This window comes from Scyliorhinus torazame, chromosome 4 (assembly GCF_047496885.1).
Source record: "Scyliorhinus torazame isolate Kashiwa2021f chromosome 4, sScyTor2.1, whole genome shotgun sequence".
Lineage (NCBI taxonomy): Eukaryota > Metazoa > Chordata > Chondrichthyes > Carcharhiniformes > Scyliorhinidae > Scyliorhinus > Scyliorhinus torazame.
Genome location: NC_092710.1, coordinates 34,120,989 through 34,133,756, shown reverse-complemented (window position 1 = coordinate 34,133,756; position 12,768 = coordinate 34,120,989). Strand labels below are relative to the sequence as shown.

The 12,768-nt window shown below is 50.5% G+C and overlaps 2 long non-coding RNA genes across 2 annotated transcripts; both read right to left on the bottom strand.

The window, feature by feature from the left end:
• Positions 1-309: 309 nt before the first annotated feature.
• Positions 310-6,986, bottom strand: LOC140411582 (uncharacterized). Its single transcript, XR_011940875.1, has 2 exons — positions 6,314-6,986; positions 310-446 (listed from the first exon to the last, which is right to left on the bottom strand). It is a non-coding gene; the product is annotated as an uncharacterized lncRNA (long non-coding RNA).
• Positions 6,987-8,285: 1,299 nt separating this feature from the next.
• Positions 8,286-11,737, bottom strand: LOC140410182 (uncharacterized). The gene is made up of 2 exons (XR_011940532.1): positions 11,549-11,737; positions 8,286-8,422 (listed from the first exon to the last, which is right to left on the bottom strand). It is a non-coding gene; the product is annotated as an uncharacterized lncRNA (long non-coding RNA).
• Between the last annotated feature and the right edge of the window lie 1,031 nt (positions 11,738-12,768).

Sequence of the window (12,768 nt, the reverse complement as noted above, 5' to 3'; positions counted from 1 at the left end):
ACAGGTACTGCACGGGGTTAGATAAAGAGTAATGCTCCCTCGACACTGTCACCATCAAACACTCCCAGGGCAGGTACAGCACAGGGTCAGATACAGAGTAAAGCTCCCTCTACACTGTCCCCATCAAACACTCCCAGGACAGGTACAGCACGGTGTTAGATACAGAGTAAAGCTCCCTCTACACTGTCCCCAGCAAACACTCCCAGGACAGGTTCAGCATGGGGTTACAAAGGGAATAAATGTTCCTCTACAGTTTCCAAAACAGAAGCTGCCAGGATATTTACAGCAAGTAGAGGGAATGAGGCAATGTTTCCAAAGGAAGGGTTTTATTTTTAAAGAAGGTAGGAAATTATCAACGTAACAGAACTTATCCCAAATGATGATTTCTCCAATATCCAAATCCAAAACGATGCCGAATTCATTCCCATCCCACTTTTCTGGATACTCTGAAATAGATAAACAGAGAGATAATTAGCAATAACAGACCACGAGGAATAGGAGCAGGATCTAATTGAGGGATTCAGGGGTGTTTATATATAGAATAACAGATACCCGGGAGTGAGTTACAGACTGGAATCTAATTGAGGGATTCAGGGGTGTTTATATATAGAATAACAGGTACCTGGGAGTGAGTTACAGACTGGAATCTAATCGAGGGGTTCACAATGGTTTATATATTGAATAACAGATACCCGGGAGTGAGTTACAGACTGGAATCTAATTGAGGGATTCAGGGGTGTTTATATATAGAATAACAGATACCCGGGAGTGAGTTACAGACTGGAATCTAATTGAGGGATTCAGGGGTGTTTATATATAGAATAACAGATACCCGGGAGTGAGTTACAGACTGGAATTTAATTGAGGGATTCAGGGGTGTTTATATATAGAACAACAGGTACCTGGGAGTGAGTTACAGACTGGAATCTAATCGAGGGGTTCACAATGGTTTATATATTGAATAACAGATACCCGGGAGTGAGTTACAGACTGGAATCTAATCGAGCTCTCTAGTCGTGCAAGACTCGCTCACTCTTGCACACACTCACAGTTAACAGATACACTGCAGTGCGATACAGTGTGCAATCTAATCGAGTGGATTTAACTCACGCTTACACACTCACTCACACAGTCGTACACAATCACTCACTAACACACTCACTAACTCACTCTTACACACCCTGACTCACACTCGCTCACCATTACACACTCACTCACACTCTTATTCCTACACCCTCACTCATTATTACACACTCACTTACTCACTCAGTCTCTCACACACACTCTCTCACACTTAAACATTCACTCACACCCCCCACTCACCTTTACACATTCAATCACACACACACTCACTCTCTTACACACTCACTCACACACTCACTCTTATACATTCACTCACACACACTGCTACAAACTCGCACTCACACTCCCTCACACACTTAATCATTCACTCTTACACACACACTCACCCCCACTATTACACGCACACACTCGCACACTCACTCATTCTTACACACTAACTCGCTCACACACTCAAATTCACTTACACAATCACACACACTGACTCGCGCACTCTTTCACACACTCACAGTTAAACGATACACTGCAGTGCGATACAGTGTGCAATCTAATCGAGTGGATTTAACTCACGCTTACACACTCACTCACACTCACTTACACACTGAAACTCACTCATTCCTATAGACTCACTCATTATTACACACTGATTCCACACTCACTCACTCTCACACACTCACTCAATCAGTCTCACACACACACATACTCACACACTCTTGCACAATCACTCACTAACATACTCTCACTCATTAACTCACTCTTACACACCCCGACTCACACTCACTCACCATTACACAATCACTCACTCACACTCACTTACACACTGAAACTCACTCATTACTACAGACTCACTCATTATTGCACGCTGATTCCACACTCACTCTCTCACACCCACTCACCCACACCCACTCACCCACACCCACTCACCCACACCCACTCACCCACACCCACTCACCCACACCCACTCACCCACACCCACTCACCCACACCCACTCACCCACACCCACTCACCCACACCCACTCACCCACTCACCCACACCCACTCACCCACACCCACTCACCCACACCCACTCACCCACACCCACTCACCCACACCCACTCACCCACACCCACTCACCCACACCCACTCGCCCACACCCACTCGCCCACACCCACTCGCCCACACCCACTCACCCACACCCACTCACCCACACCCACTCACCCACACCCACTCACCCACACCCACTCACCCACACCCACTCACCCACACCCACTCACCCACACCCACTCACCCACACCCACTCACCCACACCCACTCACCCACACCCACTCACCCACACCCACTCACCCACACCCACTCACCCACACCCACTCACCCACACCCACTCACCCACTCACCCACACCCACTCACCCACTCACCCACACCCACTCACCCACTCACCCACACCCACTCACTCACCCACACCCACTCCCACTCACCCACACCCACTCACCCACACCCACTCCCACTCACCCACACCCACTCACCCACACCCCCACCCACACCCACTCACCCACCCACACTCACCCACCCACACCCACTCACCCACCCACACCCACTCACCCACCCACACCCACTCACCCACCCACACCCACTCACCCACCCACACCCACTCACCCACTCACCCACACCCACTCACCCACACCCACACCCACTCACACACACCCACTCACACACACCCACTCACACACACCCACTCACACACACCCACTCACACACACCCACTCACACACCCACTCACACGCACCCACTCACACGCACCCACTCACACGCACCCACTCACACGCACCCACTCACACGCACCCACTCACACGCACCCACTCACACGCACCCACTCACACGCACCCACTCACACGCACCCACTCACACGCACCCACTCACACGCACCCACTCACACGCACCCACTCACACGCACCCACTCACACACACCCACTCACACACACCCACTCACACACACCCACTCACACACACCCACTCACACACACCCACTCACACACACCCACTCACACACACTATCACTCAGTCTTAAACACACTCACACTCACTCTCACACACACACTGTCACTCTGACACACTGTCACTCTGACACACTGTTACTCCCACATGCTAACTCACACTCACTCTTACATAATCACTCACACTCACCCCAACACAGTCAATCACATGCTCACTATTACATACAGATACACTCTTTCACTCTCAATAATCCACTCACTCATTCTTACACGCCAACTCTCTCACACACTCGCACACACTCAAACTGACTTACACAATCACTCACTCTGACATACACACAGACTCACTCACTCTTACACACTCACTCACATACTCATACACGCTAATTCACACTTACACTCTCACTCACTTATACACTTACACTTACACAATCACTCACACTAACTCTTACATCCACACTCACTTTTACACACACACTAACTCACCCAATCACACACTCACTCTTACACCCCGACTCTGACACACTCTCTCACTCACACTCACTCAGTCATACATACTCAGGCACACACATCCTCACACATGCACTCACACGCTCACTCACTCACACACACTCACTCAGGATCAGACTCACTCACACACAATTATTCACTCACACTCACTCACTCTTACACACGCACTCACTCTCGCTCACACACAGACTGACTCACTCATTCACACTAACTTACACACAATTACTCATTCACTCACTCACACTCACTCACTCATACATACTCAGACACTCACATCCTCACTCATACACTCACACTCACACATTCACTCACTCCTACACGCTCAATCACTCTCACTCAGACACAGACACACTCAGTTGTTCACACTCACTTACACACAATTCCTCACTCACACTCACGCTTGCACAATCCTCTTACACTCACACTTACACACTCACACTTACACAAACACTATCATTCTTACACACTGTCTCACACACACACAATCTTACATACTCACACTCACTCACATCCTCACTCACACACTATTACACACACATTCTTACATACGCACACACTTACACACACATACTCACTCACTTTTACACATTAACTCGCTCAGTCTTACACACACACCCACACTTGCAATCACTCACACTCACATACCCACTCACACACCAACCCGCTCACAACCACGCCCACAGACTCGCACATTCACATTCACTCACACGCTCACTCTTATACACTCAGTCACTCTTATTCAAACACACTCTTCACACACTTACACACACACACTCGTACTGACTCACTCTCACACACACTAGTTCTCACCAATTCTCACTCTTACACTCACTCACTGTATGACACACTCACATCCACACCGACTCTGACACACTCATTCACTGTTATACACACTCACTCAGACACTGGGGGCGCAGAGCGAGTGGCGCAGCGAGGGAGAGGGACGCAGCAAGGGAGAGGCACGCAGCGAGAGCGAGGCACGCAGCGAGAGAGGGGGGGACGCAGCGAGAGAGAGAGGGACGCAGCGAGAGAGAGGGGGACCCAGCGAGAGAGAGGGGGACACAGCGAGAGCGAGGCACGCAGCGAGTGAGGGGGGGGGACGCAGCGAGAGAGAGGGGGACGCAGCGAGAGAGAGGGGGACGCAGCGAGAGAGAGAGGCACGCAGCGAGAGAGGGGGGGACGCGGCGAGAGAGAGGGGGACGCGGCGAGAGAGGGGGGGACGCGGCGAGAGACAGGGGGACGCGGCGAGAGAGAGAGGGACGCAGCGAGAGAGAGGGGGACGCAGCGAGAGAGAGGGGGACACAGCGAGAGAGAGGGGGACACAGCGAGAGAGTGGGGGACACAGCGAGAGAGAGGGGGACACAGCGAGAGAGAGGGGGACACAGCGAGAGAGAGGGGGACACAGCGAGAGAGAGGGGGACACAGCGAGAGAGAGGGGGACACAGCGAGAGAGAGGGGGACACAGCGAGAGAGAGGGGGACACAGCGAGAGAGAGGGGGACACAGCGAGAGAGAGGGGGACACAGCGAGAGAGAGGGGGACACAGCGAGAGAGAGGGGGACACAGCGAGAGAGAGGGGGACACAGCGAGAGAGAGGGGGACACAGCGAGAGAGAGGGGGACACAGCGAGAGAGAGGGGGACACAGCGAGAGAGAGGGGGACACAGCGAGAGAGAGGGGGACACAGCGGGAGAGAGGGGGACACAGCGAGAGAGAGGGGGACACAGCGAGAGAGAGGGGGACACAGCGAGAGAGAGGGGGACACAGCGAGAGAGAGGGGGACACAGCGAGAGAGAGGGGGACACAGCGAGAGAGAGGGGGACACAGCGAGAGAGAGGGGGACACAGCGAGAGAGAGGGGGACACAGCGAGAGAGAGGGGGACACAGCGAGAGAGAGGGGGACACAGCGAGAGAGAGGGGGACACAGCGAGAGAGAGGGGGACACAGCGAGAGAGAGGGGGACACAGCGAGAGAGAGGGGGACACAGCGAGAGAGAGGGGGACACAGCGAGAGAGAGGGGGACACAGCGAGAGAGAGGGGGACACAGCGAGAGAGAGGGGGACACAGCGAGAGAGAGGGGGACACAGCGAGAGAGAGGGGGACACAGCGAGAGAGAGGGGGACACAGCGAGAGAGAGGGGGACACAGCGAGAGAGAGGGGGACACAGCGAGAGAGAGGGGGACACAGCGAGAGAGAGGGGAACACAGCGAGAGAGAGGGGGACACAGCGAGAGAGAGGGGGACACAGCGAGAGAGAGGGGGACACAGCGAGAGAGAGGGGGACACAGCGAGAGAGAGGGGGACACAGCGAGAGAGAGGGGGACACAGCGAGAGAGAGGGGGACACAGCGAGAGAGAGGGGGACACAGCGAGAGAGAGGGGTCAGAGAGGGACACAGCGAGAGAGAGTGGGACAGAGAGAGAGAGGTACACAGCGAGAGAGACATGGAGAGGGCCATACATAGAGGGAGAGGGACACAGAAAGAGTGACACAGAGAGAAAGAGGTACTCAGTAAAAGAGAGGGATAGAGTGAGATAGAAGGACACAGAGAGAGACAGGGACACAGAGGGAGAGAGGGATACAGAGATGGACAGAGCGAGGGGGCCACACACAGAAAGAGGTACACAGCGGGTCAGGATGTGAGGTTTCATGGACGTGAGTGGGTCAGGATGTGAGGGTTTGGGGACATGAGGATGTGATGGTGTGAGGGTGCCAGGACGTGAGGCAGTCAGGACATTGGGGTTATTAAACTGACCGTTTTCATTGAATCCAAATTGTTTCATTATAAATTCCAATCTCAGGAATTGACATCAGTGGATTTCAGTGAAAAATCCCATTGAACCTCCTTGTCTAATAAAATGATGTTGTTGCCGATGACCCTGTATTGATTCAGGAATAAGCTTAACATCTCAGTGAGAAAAAGTCAAATTGAATCCATATTTATAGAGCAGCTCATTGAAGAAATCTGTCTGTGAACAACAGGTAAAATATGAAGTGAAACTTTGCAATGAGCTTTGTTTGTCTGGCCAGGAATCTTCTCTTAAAATGGAGGCAGAAATGAAGTTGTGTTTAACTCACATTCTGTGATTTCTTGCTGGTTTTTACTCATTCTATGGAAAGCCTTTCTAAGGCGACAGACGAATAGTCATTCCAAACACGTCAGAAATTCAGAGGGAAACAAATGTTAAACCAAAGACAGAAATAAGGACAGGACAGAATCTGTTGTTGACTGCTGAATTAACATAACCATAGACAGGACAAGTGTCTTCCTTAGCAGACACAGGAACCACACCGAGGGGGACATTGCTGACAGAAAGTCGGGGGTGGGGTCTGCACACAGGTCACTGAGGAGATCTCAGTCCAAACTGTTTCCAATCATTTCCCAAATGTTTGACAACATTTGTGGCACTTCCAAGATTTAAGGTACTTTGCTGTCTGTATTCTGTGAATCCAGCTGTGAAATATCTTCACTTCAATGTCTTTTCCCCAACACTATCCCCATATCCCTTTATGTCAATGCGATTTAGAAATCAGTCAATTTCTGCTATAAACTTAGTCAATATCTTTCCATCTTTGAGAGTGGAGAAATCGCCAGGAATGTGGGATTTGATCTCCAGGGTTAGGTTGGAGAAACAGGGCTCATTCAGGCCCTATTGAACCAATCTCTCCTCCTAGGACAGTCCGGCAACCTCCCTATCAGACGATTGACCCTCCGCTGCACTCTCTCTTTGACAACTATATCCTTTCTCAGTTAGGGAGACCGAAACTATACGCAATACTCCAGGTGTGGTCTCACCAAGGCCTTGTGTAACTGCAGGAAGACATCTCCACTTCTGAATTCAAATCCCTCTTGCAATGAAGGCCAACGTGTCATTGGCCTTCTTAACTGCTTGCTGCACCCCCCTCTCCTCTTTCAGTGACTGGTGTACAAGCTCCATTTGTACATCCACATTGCCCAACATATCATGTTTAAATACAACTCTTTCCTTCAGTTTTTGCTTGACACTAACTTGGACAACTGTCCGAATTGTCTCAGTGTTGTGCTCACATAAAATGGCCACCGTTAAGTAACTTAAAATGGCTGACTGCTGATCGTGGATTTGTTTAGACAGATTCTCAGAGAGAGATAGAGAGATGCAGAGACAGATAAGATGGGGAGACTAACAGAATACATCAATTCAAGATTCAGAATCTCCATCAAACACTGTTAGCAAAAGTCCATCATGGGGTTACATACAGATTACACATCCCTCTAAACCGTCCCCATCAAACACTCCAAGGGCAGCTACATTACGATGATGTATACAGAGTAAAGCTTCCTCGACGCTGTCCCCATCAAACACTCCCAGGACAGGTACAGCACGGGGTTAGATACAGTGTAAAGCTCCCTCTACATTCTCCCCATCAAACACACCCAGGACAGGTACAGCACGGGGTTAGATACAGAGTAACGCTCCCTCTACACTGTCCCCATCAAACACTCCCAGGACAGGTACAGTACGAGGTTGGATACAGAGTAAAGCTCCCTCTGCACTGTCCCTATCAAACACTCCCAGGGCAGCTAAAGCACGGGGTTAGATACAGAGTAAAGCTCCCTCTACACTGTCCCATCAAACACTACCAGGACAGGTGCACCACGGGGTTACAAACGGAATAAATGTTCCTCTCCAATTTCCACAACAGAAGCTGCCAGGATATTTACAGCAAGTAGAGGGAATGAAGCAATGTTTTCAAAGGAAGGGTTTTATTTTGAAAAGAGATCGCAAATTATCAACATAACAGAACTGACCCCAAATGATGATTACTCCAATATCCAAATCCAAAACGATGCAGAATTCATTCCCATCCCACTTTTCCGGATAATCTTAAATAGATAAACATAGAAATAATTAGCAATGACAGACCACAAGGAATAGGAGCAGGACTGGTCCATTCAGCCCTTCGAACTCACTCCACCAGTCAATATGATCATGGAGATTCTTCCATTTCAACACCGTCTTCCTGCCCTATCCACGTGCCTCTTGTTGATCCATCAATCGCAGTCCAGAACCGGCTCAATGACTGAGTCTCCACATTCCTTTGGGATAGAGAATTCCCAGGATTCACCACCATCTGAGTGACAAAATTCCTCCTCATCTCAGTCCGGCATATCGTTGGTTAATACACAGAATAGATTATATCTGGGAATGAATTACAGACTGCAATCTAATGGAGGGCTTCGGGATAGATTATATACAGAATAACAGATACCCGGGAGTGAGTTACAGACTGGAAACTAATCGAGGGGATCAGGATAGTTTATATATAGAATAACAGATACCCGGGAGTGAGTTACAGACTGGAATCTAATCGAGGGCTTCGGGATAGTTTATATATAGAATAACTGATACCCGGGAGTGAGTGACAGACAGGAATCTAATTGAGGGGTTCAGGATAGTTTATATATAGAATAACAGATACCCAGGAGTGAGTTACAGACTGGAATCTAATCGAGGGGTTCAGGATAGTTTATATAAAGAATAACAGATACCCAGGAGTGCGTTACAGACTGGAATCTAATCGAGGGGTTCTGGATGGTTTATATACAGAATAACAGATACCCAGGAATGAGTTACAGACTGGAATCTAATCGAGGGGTTCAGGATAGTTTACATATAGAATAACAGATACCCGGGAGTGAGTGACAGGCTGGAATCTAATCGAGGGGTTCAGGATAGTTTATATAGAGAATAGGACGAAGTCTTACAACACCAGGTTAAAGTCCAACTGGTTTGTTTCGATGTCACAAGCTTTCGGAGCGCTGCTCCGTCCTCAGGTGAATCCTGCCACCTGAGGAAGGAGCAGCGCTCCGAAAGCTAGTGACATCGAAACAAACCTGTTGGACTTTAACCTGGTGTTGTAAGACTTCGTACTGTGCTCACCCCAGTCCAACGCCGGCATCTCCACATCATATATAGAGAATAACAGATACCCAGGAGTGTGTTACAGAGTGAAACCAAATTGAGGGGTTAGATTTAACTCACTCTTACACACTCACTCACACCCTGACACAATCGCTCACTAACACACACTATCACGCACTTAATAACGAAATCACGCTTCCACACCCTGATGCACACTTGCTCACTATTACACACTCACTCACACACTGAAACTCAATTATTCCGACACACTCACTCATTATTACACACTGACTTACTCTCACACTCTCACTTACACATTCACACCACTCACTCAGTCTTACACACACTCATTCTCTCATACGTAAGCACTCACTTGCACACTCACTCACACTCCCTCACTCACTCTTACACATTCCTTCACACACACACACACTCGCTGTTACACTCACTCACTCTCACTCACTCACACCCACTATTACACACACACTCGCACACTCACTCACCTACTCACTCATTGTTCCACACTAACTCGCCCACACACTCAAACTCACTTACACAATCACTCACACTGACATACACACACACACTGACTTGCTCACTTTTACACAAACTCACCATTACACATTCAGTAACTCTTGACACAGTCACTCACTCACATACTCACACACTAACTAATTCACACTTACACACTCACTCACTTATACACTGACACAACCACTCACTCACGCTGTCCCCATCAAACACTCCCAGGACAGGTACAGCAAAGGGTTAGATACAGAGTAAGGGTTCCTCTATGCTGTCCCCATCAAAAACTCCCATGGCAGCTACAGCACGGGGTTAGATACAGAGTAAAGCACCCTCTACACTGTCCCCATCAAACACTCCCAGAACAGGTACAGCACAGAGTTAGATACAGAGTATAGCTCCCTCTACACTGTCCCCATCAAACACTCCCAGGACAGGTACAACACAGGGTTAGATACAGAGTAAAGCTCCCTCTACACTGTCCCCAGCAAACACTCCCAGGACAGGTAGAGCACGGAGTTAGATACAGAGTAAAGCTCCATCTACACTGTCCCCAGCAAACACTCCCAGGACAGGTACAGCACGGGGTTAGACAGAGTAAAACTCGATCTACACTGTCCCCATCAAACACTCCCAGGACAGGTACAGCATGGGGTTAGATACAGAGTAAAGCAACCTCTACACTGTCCCCATCAAACACTCCCAGGACAGGTACACCACGGAGTTTTATACAGAGTAAATCTCCCTCTACACTGTTCCCAGCAAAAACTCCCGGGGCAGGTACAGCACGGGGTTAGATACAGAGTAAAGCACCCTCTACACTGTCCCCAGCAAACACTCCCAGGGCAGGTACAGCACGGGTGTTAGAAACAGAGTAAAGCTCCCTCTACACTGTCCCCATCAAACACTCCCAGGACAGGTACGGCACGGGGTTAGATACAGAGTAAAGCTCCCTCTACACTGTCCCCAGCAAACACTCCCAGGACAGGTACAGCACGGGGTTAGATACAGAGTAAAGCTCCCTCTACACTGTCCCGATCAAACACTCCCAGGACAGGTACAGCACAGGGTTAGATACAGAGTAAAGCTCCCTCTACACTGTCCCCAGCAAACGCTCCCAGGACAGGTACAGCACGGGGTTAGATACAGAGTAAAGCTCCCTCTACACTGTCCCCATCAAACACTCCCAGGACAGGTTCAGCACGGCGTTAGATACAGAGTAAAGCTCCCTCTACACTGTCCCCATCAAACACTCCCAGGACAGGTACAGCACGGGGTTAGATACAGAGTAAAGCTCCCTCTACACTGTCCCCATCAAACACTCCCAGGACAGGTACAGCACGGGGTTAGATACAGAGTAAAGCTCCCTCTATACTGTCCCCATCAAACACTACCAGGACAGGTGCACCACGGTGTTACAAACGGAATAAATGTTCCTCTCCAATTTGCACAACAGAAGCTGCCAGGGTATTTACAGCAAGTAGTGGGAATGAGGCAATGTTTTCAAAGGAAGGGTTTTATTTTCAAAGAAGATAGTGAATTCTCAACAGAACAGAACTTACCCCAAATGATGATTTCTCCAGTATCCAAATCCAAAACGATGCCGAATTCATTCCCATCCCACTTTTCCGGATAATCTTAAATAGATAAACAGAGAGATAATTAGCAATAACAGACCACAAGGAATAGGAGCAGGACTGGGCCATTCAGCCGTTCGAGCTCAGCGAGAGAGAGTGAGGGACGCAGCGAGAGAGAGTGAGGGACGCAGCGAGAGAGAGTGAGGGACGCAGCGAGAGAGAGTGAGGGACGCAGCGAGAGAGAGTGAGGGACGCAGCGAGAGAGAGTGAGGGACGCAGCGAGAGAGAGTGAGGGACGCAGCGAGAGAGAGTGAGGGACGCAGCGAGAGAGAGTGAGGGACGCAGCGAGAGAGAGTGAGGGACGCAGCGAGAGAGAGTGAGGGTCGCAGCGAGAGAGAGTGAGGGACGCAGCGAGAGAGAGTGAGGGACGCAGCGAGAGAGAGTGAGGGACGCAGCGAGAGAGAGTGAGGGACGCAGCGAGAGAGAGTGAGGGACGCAGCGAGAGAGAGTGAGGGACGCAGCGAGAGAGAGTGAGGGACGCAGCGAGAGAGAGTGAGGGACGCAGCGAGAGAGAGTGAGGGACGCAGCGAGAGAGAGTGAGGGACGCAGCGAGAGAGGGTGAGGGACGCAGCGAGAGAGAGTGAGGGACGCAGCGAGAGAGAGTGAGGGACGCAGCGAGAGAGAGTGAGGGACGCAGCGAGAGAGAGTGAGGGAGGCAGCGAGAGAGAGTGAGGGACGCAGCGAGAGAGAGTGAGGGACGCAGCGAGAGAGAGTGAGGGACGCAGCGAGAGAGAGTGAGGGACGCTGAGAGAGAGAGAGTGAGTGACACAACGAGAGAGAGAGTGAGTGACACAGCGAGAGAGAGTGACACAGCGAGAGAGAGTGACACAGCGAGAGAGAGACTGAGGGACACAGCGAGAGTGAGACTGAGGGACACTGCGAGAGAGAGAGTGAGGGACACTGCGAGAGAGAGAGTGAGGGACACTGCGAGAGAGAGAGTGAGGGACACAGCGAGAGAGAGTGAGGGACACAGCGAGAGAGAGTGAGGGACACAGCGAGAGAGAGTGAGGGACACAGCGAGAGAGAGAGAGAGAGACACAGCGAGAGAGAGAGAGAGAGAGAGAGAGAGAGAGAGTGGGGGACGCAGCGAGAGTGGGGGACGCAGCGAGAGAGGGGGACGCAGCGAGAGTGGGGGACGCAGCGAG